We start from the raw sequence: 15,664 nt of genomic DNA, 5'->3' as shown, positions 1-15,664 counted from the left end.
TCTATGATTCTATGGTCATGGGCAGAGAGAGCATTTTTACACGAATCTAAGAAAACACAAAAGGCAATTCTTCCTACTTCTTCTCTTCTCACTTTCCAAGACAAAAACCTTAAGAGGTCCATTAAAAGTTTTTGCATATCCAGTGAAAACAGTATAGTTAAGATACTATTAAATGTTTTACAGAATAAAATATGCAAGAGGTAATGATAAAAATGAAATACTAAGAAAAGTCATTCAATCTGTACAAATAGACTACAGTGTATATAGTTGGTAAAGCATTTATTCAAGTAGTAACTGTGAACCTGACAATGTTTAATGAAAATTCTCCCTGAAGAAATAGGGCTTAAGTTAACCTTAACAAGAACAAATGAAGTCATTGCAAGCAGATAATAACTGGAGCAAAACTATCTAAGTGTAATTCTTAATATTCCATTATTACAAAAGAGATATTGATGTATGGCAAAACCAATACATTATTGTAAAGTGAAAAAAAAATACCAAAAAAAATTCATGTTTATATTCAAAATAAAAAAAAAGAAAATGAATTGAGAGGTTTGAAGGTAGGGCTGTGGACCCTCAGAAAGCCTCATTAAGACAGGATGCATCTCCATTCAGATGGTGGATGATGACTCTGAACCATCTTCTCTGTTTGAGGATATAAGCATATACTCAACTCACATCAATAAATCTCTAGGATCAAAGAAGTTGCTCTAAGTGTGTCCTAAGTTTTCTGATACCCTATTTTTATCTGTGGAAAGAATGTTTGGTTTTTAAAGTATGTGTATATCCTCTCTCATTCATGAATGTGTTCCTTCAACAAATATGTATGAATAAATAACTGACAAAATGACAATGTGGAAGGAACAGAATTAGAATCAGACCTAGCACTCCAACATGGCTGATACATGATTTGGGAAAAACAAATAACTCTGTGTAAGTTAACTTAATGAGTTTTTTGCAGTCTAAATGAACAAGGAGTGGCTTCAACTTCAGTGGGAATAACTGGTTATAGAACTTGTGATGAACAGAGCATTTGAGAAGAAGCGATATAAATGTTCAATATAGGCAGCCCTTGGAGGACTTACTAAAAAAATGACTGGAAATTTTGAAATAAGAGGAAATGCATAAAAAATTAAAATTCATGGATTTTGAGTTAGCCCTTGGATCTCAGCTGCAAGAAAGGCCTCACTTTGCCTTGCAGGAATTAGAATATGTACTTACCTCTGCATTCTAAACAAAGTATTCCTGCCCTGACAATACAGATTGAGAGTTAAACTGACACCTGGGTTGAAGTCACAGGAATAGTGAAAATATCTTAGAAAAATAAAATCTAAGCAGAAGGAGGCCTGAAAAAAAGGCCTTGGGGAATAGCAGTATTTAAGGAAAAGACAGTAGCACCTTCTATTGAGACAGCAGAGGCAGGGCTAGTAAGGTGTAAATGAACCCCAGGAAAATGCAAGGACTTCATCAGTTTTTCTCAGACCTTTGATCTCAGACCTAGGAAAAATAGTGTGCAAGAGTATCTATTGAATAATTGAATTGAACTGCATCTGACAATACTGATAGACCCTAAACACTTCAGTTCAGTTCAGTTCAGTCGTGACCGACTCTCTGCGACCCCATGAATCACAGCACACCAGGCCTCCCTGTCCATCACCAACTCCTGGAGTTCACCCAGACTCACGTCCATCGAGTCAGTGATGCCATCCAGCCATCTCATCCTCTGTCATCCCCTTCTCCTCCTGCCCCCAATCCCTCCCAGCATCAGAGTCTTTTCCAGTGAGTCAACTCTTCGCATGAGGTGGCCAAACTACTGGAGTTTCAGCTTTAACATCATTCCTTCCAAAGAAATCCCAGGGCTTATCTCCTTCAGAATGGACTGGTTGGATCTCCTTGCAGTCCAAGGGACTCTCAAGAGTCTTCTCCAACACCACAGTTCAAAGGCATCAGTTCTTCAGTGCTCAGCCTTCTTCACAGTCCAACTCTCACATCCATACATGACCACAGGAAAAACCATAGCCTTGACTAGACGAACCTTTGTTGGCAAAGTAATGTCTCTGCTTTTGAATATGCTATCTAGGTTAGTCATAACTTTCCTTCCAAGGAGTAAGCGTCTTTTAATTTCATGGCTGCAGTCACCATCTGCAGTGATTTTGGAGCCTGAAAAAATAAAGTCTGACACTGTTTCCACCGTTTCCCCATCTATTTCCCATGAAGTGATGGGACCAGATGCCATGATCTTCGTTTTCTGAATGTTGAGCTTTAAGTCAAGTTTTTCACTCTCCACTTTCACTTTCATCAAGAGGCTTTTTAGACACTTAATATCAGGCATTTTGTGGTTCCTGATATAGATCCCTTCGAATGAGAAATAGAGTTCATGTAAACATACTGGTATATAGTAATATAGGAGATAAACTAACAATTTTCTTATTAACCTGGCATTTATCTTTAATACTTGAACTTTGCTCAAATTTAGATCTGATGATAAAAACAAATTTTTCTGAACTCATTTTGTTGTTGTTTAGTCGCTCAGTCATATCCAACTCTTTGTGACCCCGTGGATGCAAAGGCTTCCCAGTCCTTCACACTGTCTCCTGGAATTTGCTCAAATGTATATCCGTTGAGTTGATGATGCCATACAACCATCTCATCCTCTGTCACCTCCTTCTCCTCCTGCCTCAATCTTTCCCAGCATCAGAGTCTTTTCCAATAAGTTGGCTCTTCCCATCAGGTGGCCAAAAGATTGGAGTTTCAGCTTCAGTCCTTCTAATGAATATTCAGGGTTAGTATCCTTCAGGATTGACTGGTTTTATCTCCTTGCTGTCCAATGGACAATCTTTTTCAGCACTATAAATCGAAAGCATCAATTCTTCTGCACTCAGCCTACTTTATGGTCCAACTCTCACATCCATACATGAGTACTGGAAAAACCATAGCTTTGACTATATGGCCTTTGTTGGCGAAGTGATGTCTCTGATTTTTAACATGCTGTCTAGGTTTGTCATAGCTTTTCTTCCAAGGAGCAAGCATTTTGTTTGTTTAATTTCATGACCACAGTCACTGTCCACTGTGATTTTGGAGCCTGAGAAAATAAAGTGTATCGCTGTTTCCATTTTTTCACCATTATATGCCATGAAGTGATGGGACCGTATGCCATGATTTCAGTTTTTGAATGTTGAATTTTAAGCCAGCTTTTTCACTCTATTCTTTCACCTTCATCAAGAGGCTTTTTAGTTCCTCTTTGCTTTCTGCCATTAGGTTCATATCATCTAAAACACATTACCTGAGGGTTTTCTTTTCTTTCTTTCTTTCTTTCTTTTTTTTTTTTTGTATAGATGCTAAACCCCACCAAGTGGAACAAATTAACTACTTGATGACGACGAGCAAGTTGCCCCAGACTTACTGGAACCTAAGACTGATAACGTTAACAACCTGTGACAATACCTTGTTTCCTCATCATCATCCAATCAGAGAATTGTGCACAAGCTGTTTACTGGCCCTGGGACACCTCTCCCTCACCTTGCCTTTAAAAACGCTTTTCTGAACCCCAGGTGATCCATGAATTTGAGTGTTTTGAGCACGAGCTGTCTTGAACTCCTTGCTTGTTGCTCTGCACTAAATGCTGCACTTTTCTTCACCACGATCAGTAGATGAGCTTTACTGCACAAAGGCAAGCGGACCTACGTTTGGTTCCATAGCAGAAGCAGGCTCTTGGGCTAATGCTCTTTTTACTATAGTAAATAAATTATGAGACTTCAGTGGATTAGCCAAATATCCAAGTTAGTCTTCTCCTTAACAGTAGTGATAATATTTCAACACCTCCTACAGGCCAAACAGTTTACATCATTTTATCTCTTTTTCTAAATCGTTCTTTCCACTCTTCTGTAAGCTTCTTATGGTATCTTTTCTCAACTGATAAAATCAAAGGGAAACATAGTAAGGTCTACTCTAATTCAGAGAACTGTTAACTCAAATGCATGAGCAGGAATATCTTTCCCTTTCTAAAATTCTGATTCTTAAACTACTCTTGCCTGTTCTTGTACCAAAACTAACGAGCAACCAGCAAATAACTATTCTTGGAAAGATACATTTAAATGTCTCTCTTCTCCCCCCATGGGGAATTCTTTAAGGACTTTGACTTAAACATCCTGTAAGCAGACCACCAAGAACCTGTAAATATATTGCCCCATTACAAAGCTTCACATCTATTACTGTCACAACATGCATCGCGTATTACTAGCTTTTTCACAGATGAGAACATTTAGGTGAAGATTACAAAACAAATGTTCAGCAAAGTCATGTTACTTTCTCACCTTTATCCATGTGGAAAATCTAAGAATTGAACTCTGTTCTCTATGAATTCACTCTGTGCTCTTCACTATTTTTAAAACATCTTAAATAGGCGAAGATTACAAAACAAATGTTCAGCAAAGTCATGTTACTTTCTCACCTTTATCCATGTGGAAAATCTAAGAATTGAACTCTGTTCTCTATGAATTCACTCTGTGCTCTTCACTATTTTTAAAACATCTTAAATAGGCGAAGATTACAAAACAAAACATCTTCAAAATGTGGGAATGAATGAATCACTCATGCTCTTCACTATTTTTAAAACATCTTAAAAATGTGGAATGAATGAATACATGCTAATGACTGCAGTAGATATTTTCGTAACTATTTTGAACAATAAAGCAATTGTTTTCAATTTATACAATATATTGATATTTATGGGGGGCTTTCCTGGTGGCTCAGTGGTAAAGAACCTACCTACAATGCAGGAGATGTCAATTCAGTCCCTGGATTGGGAAGATCCCCTGGAGAAAGAAATGGCAACCCACTCCAGTTTTTTTCTTGGGTAATCCCATGAACAGAGAAGCCTGGTGTGCTACAGTCTATGGGGTCACAAAAAGAGTTAGACTTAGTGACTACACAACAACAAATGGATGTATATCTATATCTATATAATATACAAATCTCTTTAATATGTACTACTGAGTTCACCAGTTTCCTGTGAACAGCTGGCTTTATAAACTATATGAAGATTTATACAGTCCCTGATGTATTCAGAAAAGACTTTGCTGCACTGAAACACTGACCTCAAGCAAAGACTTTCTGGGTCTGGAAAGGGAGATTTGATCCTTTGAAAGTCAGCCTAAGCATTAGTAGAGAGTCTTTCAAAGAGAATTATCTCCATCTCACAAACTTACAAGCAGAAAGGTCTCTGTCCTAAGGCTTGGGAAATACTTCCTCATCAACCCTACCCCCTTAATCCATCTCCAAAGAAGCTGTCTTTTTTCAGAACTCATAGGGACTTTTCTGGAATGATTGAACTCTCAGACTTGAGAAAGAAAGACTTTATAAGGAGCCCAGGATCTGCCGAGTGAGAGTTGTTTACTCAGCAGAAAAACAATTCCTAGGAGAGAACTCCACACAGCTATGTCCTGCTAACCCTTTACGCCCCAAACAACTGACTGTGGAGAGCAGTTTGTTTTCAGACTAACTTCTCTTTTTTTTCCCCAAAACATAATCCTGAAGATGGATTATGATCGTAGTTCTCATTGAAAAGCAATTTTACCTCTGTACAACTTACAAGACAGCAACTCAGCTAACGAGCATATGAAAACATACTCCATATCATGTCATCAGGGAAATGAAATTAAGTTAGTAATAAAATACCACTATATACTCCACATCATAAGTCATCAGGGATATGAAATTAAGATAGTAATAAAATACCACTGCATACCTGTTAAAATGCAAAACTTCCAAAACTGATATCAAATTCTGTTGAAGACTTGGAGCAACAATAACTCCCATTCATTACTGATGGAAATGCAAAATGGTATTTCCCCTTTAGAAGACAGTTTGGTGGTTTCTTACAAAATTAAACGTACTCATATCATAAAACCAAGCAGCTATACTCCTTACTATATACCCAAAAGAGTCAAAATCTTTTGTCTGTAAACCAAAGATCACACATGGATGTTTACAGAAATTTTATTCATAATTGCCAAAATTTGGAAACAACCAAGATGCCCATCAGTAGGTGACTGGATAAACTGATATATTCAAAAAATGAATTATTTGTAATGCTAAAAAGGAATTAGCTGCTAAGTCATGAAAAAACATGAAGGAAACCTATTAGAGTCCATCATAATGACTATATATGACTTTCTGGAAAAGGCAAACTATTGGAGATAATAAAAAGATCAGTGATAAACAGAATTTGGGGGGAGGGGGGAATTCATACGTGGAACATTGAGGGCTTTTAGGACAGTGATAATACTCTGTATGATACTATAATATTGGATACATGTCATTATAATTTGTCCATAACCACAGACTACACAGCACCAAGCGTAAACCCTAATGTAAACTACAGACTTTGGGTGATAATGATGTATTCATTAATGTAGGTTTATCAGTTGCAAACAATGAAACACTCTGCTGTGTGGGGCAGGGGTCACTGTTGTTAATCGATGGACAGCATACACATGTGTAGCAGCAAGAAATAGATGGGAAATCTCTGCACCTCCCCCTCAATTTGCTGTGAACCTAAAACTTCTCTAAAGAGTAAAGCCTGTTCTTTTTTTGAAGGGAACAGCTAAAGATGATAAAGCTTTGTGTCCCTGGTGTGTCCCTTGCCAGCTTACAGAAGCAATAGGCTATTCTGATGACTGGCCTGAAACTGACACTAGTGTATTCATCCCCGTGATGGAGATATTAACCATGTTTAACAGACAGTCTCCATCAAAACTGTGGAGACACATAAGCAGCCTTCAGTCTTTGTCCGCTTGATACAGTCTTTGACAATTTGTGGTAAACTGAGAAGGTTGGTGAGTGTCAAGTCCAATAATTAATCTTGCTTCTTGGCGGAGAAGACTACAAAGGTCTGCTATATGGAAGAAGAGGATGAGGTAACTATGCCATTAGAATTATTGCAGAGCAGAGACCTTACTTATCCTATTTAATTTTTTTCCCCCTTCTGTTGCAAGATTATAGATCCCCAGTGTAAGGAAAAAGCAATTTGTCGAGATTGCAGTGGTCAGTCTCTCTTGCTCCATGGCCTCTCACTCTCCCTCCACCTTTAGTAAATACATGGTTATGTAACAACTGAGGTCATTTATAGCACTGCACATATGCAATGACCTATATCAGCACAACCTGAAAAGCTCTTGTAGTTGAGTTGCATAGCTGTGTCCACTGGGTCAACCATAGGAGAGTACAGCATGGCTGCTGCTGTTGCCTTCCAACCAGCAGAGAATAAACCTACAGTTCCTTGCGTCTTTTTCCAGCATCCCCACTTGCTCCTTGCCAGCCCTGGGTTTAGTGAGACACCCAGGAAAGTCTGAAAAGACATGTTTGTTTCCAGGAGTTCATCAAGAACCTAATAAGATATGCTGCCATTTTTGGATATCTTCTGAATTAATAGAAGCATTGTCTTCCCCCAGAAAGCACTTCAGCAGATGTGGGAGACTTTTTTTGAAGACCTGGATAAGTTTGCTAGGAAATATGTGAAACTCAGTGGGAAAAAATGCACAATTCAAATAAGTTTTCAAGATATAAAAGCAAACAGAGATGCCCAGGCTGCTATAGGGATAGAAATATGAAAATCCTGCCGGCTATGCTAAGGATTCCAACTAGAATGGTGCTAGTCCGTGAGCAGGGCTGCAAGAGAGGCTACACAGCAGAACCTCAGGCTTTCTCAGCACAAGGCCAAGGGCTTTAAATTATTCATCAGCCCAGGAATAATAAGCAATGGGTACACAGACAGAGGGGAAGATGATCAGTGTTTCTTCAGAGAGTGTCTTGTCTAATTGACCTGTCCCAGGATTTGACCAGTTCAAATACTTTCTCTGCACACACCTACCCAGCTAGAGCTGTATCCTGAAATGCTGTCTTTCTACTCTTTCTGCTTCAGCCCTCCTGAACACATCTTCAAGTTCCTAAAAATGACATGCTTTTTTTCCCTCCTCTGAGCCTTGTCTCATTCTGTTCTCCAAGGTAATATTAAAGTGTTTATTTATTCCAAAATTCTTTCTCAAATGCTAGCATAAAAGAGATTTTATTTTGTATTGACATAAAATTTATGTTTGTATTAAAATAGCTTCTTTCTCCTAGATGTTCTGATTTCAGACTTAAGGATAAATTAATGACAGTGGAGTATTGTGAGTCTTTTAAAAATTTTGTTTTGATTTTGTTTTGTTTGCAATTTGTATTTTAGTTCTCCTGCTTCACGATTTCCTAATATTGTGCTCAATCTGCCGATAGGATAAAACACACCACAGCTGTGGCCTGTGTCTGCAGCATTTCTTTAACCTTCTATGATCTCCTTCTACCCTCTAATCTCCTGCCTTCATGCCTAACTCCCCATGGGAAAATCCTCATTTCCTAAAATCTCATTTTAGCAATTATATTTTGTTAGCCCCCCTTGATTGTATGGGGCTAGGTTGTTCCAATACCTATATGATCTACATCAGTGCTTCTCAAATGTGAATGCCAATGAGTTTCTTAGGCATCTTACAAAAAGGCATATATTTTATTCAGTACATCTGATATTTCGCATTTCTTCTATTTTTAGATTTTTTTTTTATTGAAGTATAGTTGCTTTACAATGTTGTGTTAATTTCTCAGTTCATTTCAGTCGCTCAGTCATGTCCGACTCTTTGCAACCCCATGGACTGCAGGACGCTAGGCTTGCCTGTCTATCACCAACTCCCAGAGCTTACTCAAACTCATGTCCATCAAGGCGGTGATGCCATCCAACCATCTGATCCTCTGTCGTCCCTTTCTCTTCCCACCTTCAATCTTTCCCAGCATCAGGGTCTTTTCCAATGAGTCGGGTCTTTTGCAATGATTCAGGTCTTTGCATGAGGTGGCCAAAGTATTGGAGTTTCAGCTTCAGCATCAGTCCTTTCAATGAATATTCAGGACTGATTTCCTTTAGGAGGGACTGGTTGGATCTCCTTGCAGTCCAAGGGATTCTCAAGAGTCTTCTCCAACATCACAGTTCAAAAGCATCAATTCTTTAGTGCTCAGCTTTCTTTATGGTCCAACTCTCATTCCATACATGACTACTGGAAAAACCATAGCTTGACTAGATGGACCTTTGTTGACAAAGTAATGTCTCTGCTTTATAATATACTGTCTAGGTTGGTCATAGCTTTTCTTCCAAGGAGCAAGTGTCTTTTAATTTCATGGCTGCAGTCACAATCTGCAGTGATTTTGGAGCCCAAGAAAATAAAGTCTCTCACTGTTTCCATTGTTTCCCCATCTATTTGCAATGAGGTGATGGCACTGGATGCCACGATCTTCATTTTCTGAATGTTGAGTTTTAAGCCAACTTTTTCACTCTCTTCTTTCATTTTCATCAAGAGGCTCTTTAGTTCTTCACTTTCTGCCATAAGGGTGGTGTCATCTGCATATCTGAGGTTATTGATATTTCTCCTGGCGATCTTGATTCCAGCTTTGTCTGGCTCTAGGTGAGTGATCACATCATCGTGGTTATCTGGACCATGAAAATCTTTTTTGTACAGCTCTTCTGTGTATTCTTGAAACCTCTTTGTAATATCTTCTACTTCTGTTAGGTCCTTACCATTTCTGTCCTTTATTGTGCCCATCTTTGCATGAAATGTTTCCTTGGTATCTCTAATTTTCTTAAAGAGATCTCTAGTCTTTCCCATTCTATTGTTTTCCTCTATTTTTTTCCATTGGTCACTGAGGAAGGCTTTCTTATCTCTCCTTGCTGTTCTTTGGAACTCTGCATTCAAATGGGTGTATCTTTCCTTTTCTCTTTTGCTTTTTGCTTCTCTTCTTTTCTCAGCTATTTATAAGGCCTCCTCAGACTACCATTTTGCCTTTTTGCATTTCTTCTTCTTGGGGATGGTCTTGATCACTGCCTCCTATAAAATGTCACAAACCTCCATCCTGCAGGCACTCTGTCCGTCAGATCTAATCCCTTGAATCTGTTTGTCACTTCCACTGTATAACTGTAAGGGATTTGATTTAGGTCATACCTAAATGATCTAGTGGTTTTCCCTACTTTCTTCAATTTAAGTCTGAATTTGGCAAGAAGGAGTTCATGATCTGAGCCACAATCAGCTCCCGGTCTTGTTTTTGCTGACTGTATAGAGCTTCTCCATCTTTGGCTGCATAGAATATAATCAATCTGATTTTGGTATTGGCCATCTGGTGATGTCCATGTGTAGAGTATTCTCTTGTGCTGTTGGAAGAGGGTGTTTGCTATGACCAGTGTGTTCTCTTGGCAAAACTCTGTGTTAGTTTCTACAGCACAGCAAAGTGAATCCATCATGCATATACATATATCCCATCTTTTTAAAAATTTCCTTCATTAAGTCATGATAGAGCATTGTGTAGAGTTCCCCGTGCTATACAGTGGGTTCTCATTAATTATCTATTTAATATATAGTATCAATCCTAATCTTCCAATTCATCCCATCCCCTCCTTTCCTCTTTGGTGTCCAGATGTTTGCTCTCTACCTCTGTTTCTCTATTCCTGTTTCGTCAATAAGATCACCTACACCGATTTTTTTCAGATTCCACATATATGAGTTAATATAGAATATTTGTTTTTCTCTCTCTGACTTACTTCACTCTGTGTGACAGTCTCTAGGTCCATCCATATTTCTACAAAGGACCCAATTTCATTCCTTCTTATGGCTGAGTAATATTCCATTGTATGTATGTGCCATATCTTCTTTAACCATTCTCCTTTTGATGGACATTTAGGTTGTTTCCAAATCCTGACTTTCATAAATGGAGCTGCAGTGAACACAGGGGTGCCTGTGTCTTTTTGAATTATAGTTTTCTCTGGACATATGCCCAGTAGTGGGATTTCTGGGTCACATGGTTGTTCTATTTTTAGGTTTTTAAGTAAGTCCCATACTGTTCTCCTTAGTGACTATATCAATTTACATCCCCACCCACAGTGCAAAAGAGTTCCCTTTTCTCCACACTTTATTCTGCCTTTCTAACAAGCTTCCAGGGATGCCAATACTATTGTTACTAGTCAGAATTCTCGCACTGTTTAATCAATAGAAACTGATAAGAGGCCAGATGAGAAATTCAGGGAAGGGTTTATTGGGACTTACACTGCAGAACAAGGGACAGAAAACAAGTAACACGTTTCATTGCTCACTCCCTAAGGAGGAATGATCTGGCCCCTTAAATGGGATGAGGCTAGAGGAAAGTCCAGGGGTCAGGCCAGAAGGCTGGCATGGGTGCTCTGCCCACCTCTTGGTGGAGCTGTGTGCAGGGATCATGCACAGTGCCCTGCTTTTGCTCTTGACACTTCAGAAGTGGCAGCTGAAGTTTTTGGTCTTTTTGCATCTTGTTCATAATTTGCCACAACTGTACACGCATGCAGTTATTTTTAACCCCTTATTGTTTATTTGCATTTTGTTGCTACAGGAGATATTTGTCCAATTGCAAACACTGAAGCAAAGGGTTGCAGGTCCCAGAACCCATCCCATCTCACTGTAGATCTCTATTAATTCCCCTTTTTGTGTAATTATCATATGACATTATAATTCCCCATGTAATTATATCCTCCACTAGAGTCTGTGCATTTGGGCAATGTTACACCCTCAGATCTTTTTCAATAGCATATATTGTGCATACAATGTTTTTGAAAAGATGAATGAATAAAGAATTTTGATGGAAGCACATTAGACATGCTGGAAGCAGAGAGGAATGAAATAAATAGGAAGAATAAGAATAGCTGGAAGAAGTTAATACAGAGAAAATAGGAAGAGCTATGTTTCTTCATGGGCATCCCTCATGGCTCAGCAGTAAAGAATCTGCCTGCAGTGCAGGAGACACGGGGTTCAATGCCTGGGTTGGGAAAATCCCTTGGAGAAGGAAATGGAAACTTGCTCCAGTATTCTTGCCTGGGAAATCCCATGGATAGAGGAGCCTGACAGACTATCGTCCATGGGGTCACAAAAGAGTTGGACATTACTTTGCGACCAAACAACAATAACACGTTTCTTTGTCCACTAAAATCAAATGGTTAATGTTGGCCAAGTCAGCAAGGAAGGAGAAACTGCTGTTAATTTGACAAGACTGAATCAAAGAGAAGAGGAGAAATTAGACTTTCACCAGATCACACAGGGCCGGTACACATTGTAGGACCTTAATAGTTTTCGTGAATAATGACCCAAACACAACATTCATTGATGCAGCAACCAGGTTTTGCTGCAGTTACTACTTTTTGATTACTTTTAAGTTTATTTCTACAATTTTGACACATTAGATTGCCTGATTTGCCTCTGGCCTCTTGCTTCTGTCTCAGACTTTGTGTCTGTCAGAACCTATACTGTTTGCTGCTGCTGCTAAGTCGCTTCAGTCGTGTCCAACTCTGTGCGACCACATAGACGGCAGCCCACCAGGCTCCTCCGTCCCTGGGATTCTCCAGGCAAGAATACTGGAGTGGGTTGCCATTTCCTTCTCCAATAACACTGCCCTATAAAACCCTCAGCCCTGATTCCTGCTTTCCCATTTCCTGATTCAGGATGACCATCCACATCAGCTGCTATATACATGAATTTTAAAGGTTCTATAACACCCTATGACTCAATATAAATGTTTTATTTCTACACCATTGAGAATTGTCTACATTCACTTCTGTGAATAATGCTGCAATAAATGTTCCCCTACATGAAATGTGGCTGGCATCTCTAATATTTTTCCTTTAAATGAATTTCTAGAAATGAAATATTATGGGCATTTTAAAGCATTGATATATTGGAAGATTCACTTCCATAAAGTTTATGTGTGTGTGCTCAGTCATGTCCAACTCTTTGTGACCCCCTGGACTGTATCCTGCCAGGCTCCTCTGTCCATGGAATTTCCCAGGCAGGAATACTGGAGTGAGTTGCCATTTCTTATTCCATTCATGAAGTTTATAAAAATATTGTAAAATAGTGCTTATTGTTGTCATTGCTGTGTAGTTGCTAAGTTGTTTCTGACTTTTTGTGATCCCATGGACCCTGGCCTGTCCGGCTCTTCTGTCCATGAGATTTCCCAGGCAAGAATACTTCCCAGGTTGCCATTTTCTTCTCCAGGGATCTTTCTGACCCAGAGATTGAACCTGTGTCTTTTGCATTAGCAGGCGGGTTCTTTACCACTGAGCCAGCAGGGAAACCAAAATAGTGCTTAGCACTATTCCCTATAACAGAGACTGGGACACAACACTGTGAAGTATGTTTAAAAAGCTTTGCTGATTTGTTAGGAAAGAGTTTTTACTGTTTACTGTAATAAAATGTTGATACTCAATAAGTAATATTTATTGCCACTCCCTATGCTACAATTGTTTTTGTTTGTTTTTAGTTCTATTCTTTCTGTTTGGATTAACAGATCTGGCACATATTAACATGGAGTTGAATGACATCACAGACTGTGGTATGTTTCCCAGATTCAATGTTATTGATATTGATATTTTGAGAACTGCATATGCCTGTTGCAACTAATTTTATTGAGGGATATTTTGCTCAGGTTTTTCAGAAGGTTGGATTGATATACCAGCTGCTCTTCTCCTAGGCTAGTGTGAGAGAAGAGCAGTGAGAAGGGCCATATATTGAAAGTCTGTGCACCCATGTGTGGATCAGTGTATCACCAGATCCCTGTGTACACACCAAGCTCCGTCACAGAAGGCACATAATGCTACTGTAGTAACTCTACTGTTTTGAGAGAAAAGTAACATTTGTGTCTAGAGGAAAAATAATTCTGGTATTGTCAAGTAGTTTTTGAGATCTCGGGCAGCATTCAATGCCCTAGAATTTGCCCAGCCTGGTAGAAGAAATGTTTTCACACGTCCTCAGTTCATTGTGAGGACACACAACAGAACAAAACTTCATATGCAAAATATAAACATACACAGTGACAATATGTTAATATCCAATCTGGTATACAGGCATGAATGTGTGCTATGGGTTTAGAACATCTTGAATTGGAATCAGTGGTAAATGGATGGTCATGTGAAATTCCCTAGGGAATGAGTTTTAAACATGAAAACTCTCCAATCGGCCATGCTTTGAATAGTGGTTGTGCCACTTATTAACTGAGAGACTGAAGTAAGTTACTTAAATCTTGGCAACAGCGTATATCAAAGGACTACTAGATTCTTCTTCCAAATTTATTATCTTATAGTTGTCAAGAGTCTCACTGAGCTAAAACCAAGGCATCAGCAGGGCTACGCTATGTTCTTTCCTAGAGAGTCTAAGAGGGTCTAGGGAAGGATCAATATGCTGCCTTTTCTCCTTCTAGAGGCTGCCCACTTTCCTTAGCTGCCCACTTTCCTTGCCACCTTCAAAGCCAGTAACAGTGGTCAAGTCCTCCTCATACTGCCATCTCTCTGGTTCTCCACTTTTCAGGACTCATATGATTAGATTGGGCCTACCCAGATTATACAAGGTAATCTCCCATCTCCAGGACTTCAACTTCAATCACATCTTCAAAATCCCTTCTGTCCTGTAAAGCTAACATACTTACAGGTTCCAGGATAATAACATATTATTATCCAGGTCATCTCTGGGGGCCATTATTTTGCCTACCATAAACATTTGGCATAATAACTTTGGCACAGAATACATAATCAAATATTTCTATCATTGTTTTGTTACATTATAAAACACAAAATATTTCAGGCCAAGACATTTTCTTTGGCGAAACAGAGTTGGTGGTAGGGATGGAAGCAGGGAAAACAGTTAGGAAATTTCTGAAAATATCCAAGTGAGAGATAATTGTGTTTTGGATAAGGGAGGCATTTTGGGAGGTGATTAAGAGTGATTAAATTCTGGTTGTGTTTTCAAACATATTGGCATGATTTTCCAGTCGTCTGTATACAGAGTGCAAGAGAGAAATCACAGATGACTCTAAGAGTAGTCCAGAAATGGTGGCAATATTTAAGGATATAAAGGTACCGTAAGTAGAGAAGATGGATCTCCCAAAGAAATCTGTGGGTACTAATTACCAAAGACTAAGGGAGATAATATTCACCTCACATCAGACGTACTCAGATGTGCAATATAAGATCCTCCACATTTGAACACAAGTAGGCAGAACCCCAAATTACTGTGATTCGTTTTCTTCCACCTAGCGGGATGGGACTTTAAAACAGAAAATAGGTTGAGTTATGCAAAAGTAAAAAAAAAAAAAACAACTTTTTTTCTGCCTACCTCAATGATGGACTAAGATTTTTATTTACTATATTCACCAACACTTGGTTCAGGCTCTGTAGTAATCTTATCATTGGTTATCAGTATCAGAAATTATCAACCTGTTTTCTATACTAAACTAGGAGAACCTGAACAGTAAGAATTATTGTTATATTCTTTTTTTAAATCTCTAACACTTAGCTTGATCGGAATTTAGGACACTTTTATTACTGAATATGTACAGATGGATAACATTTTTTGTAAGAGAGAGGCTACCAGTGGGTAGTTTAATAAAACAAGACTGCACTTAATGACAGATACTATGGGGTAGAGTATGACTTACACTCACAATAGCTGGTGCATTTTAGCAGTTGGGTATAAAATTTCATTTTAAAAAAGTCCTCTTTAGAGTGACTGCAAATGAGTATGGAGTTTCTTTTGGGGGTGATGAATATTTTCTAAAATTAGACTGTGATGATGGTTGTTGC

The sequence above is a fragment of the Bos mutus genome, chromosome 15 (genome assembly GCF_027580195.1).
Source record: "Bos mutus isolate GX-2022 chromosome 15, NWIPB_WYAK_1.1, whole genome shotgun sequence".
NCBI classification, from domain to species: domain Eukaryota; kingdom Metazoa; phylum Chordata; class Mammalia; order Artiodactyla; family Bovidae; genus Bos; species Bos mutus.
The sequence above is the reverse complement of the archived record's forward strand: the minus strand, read 5'-3'. Positions refer to the sequence as shown.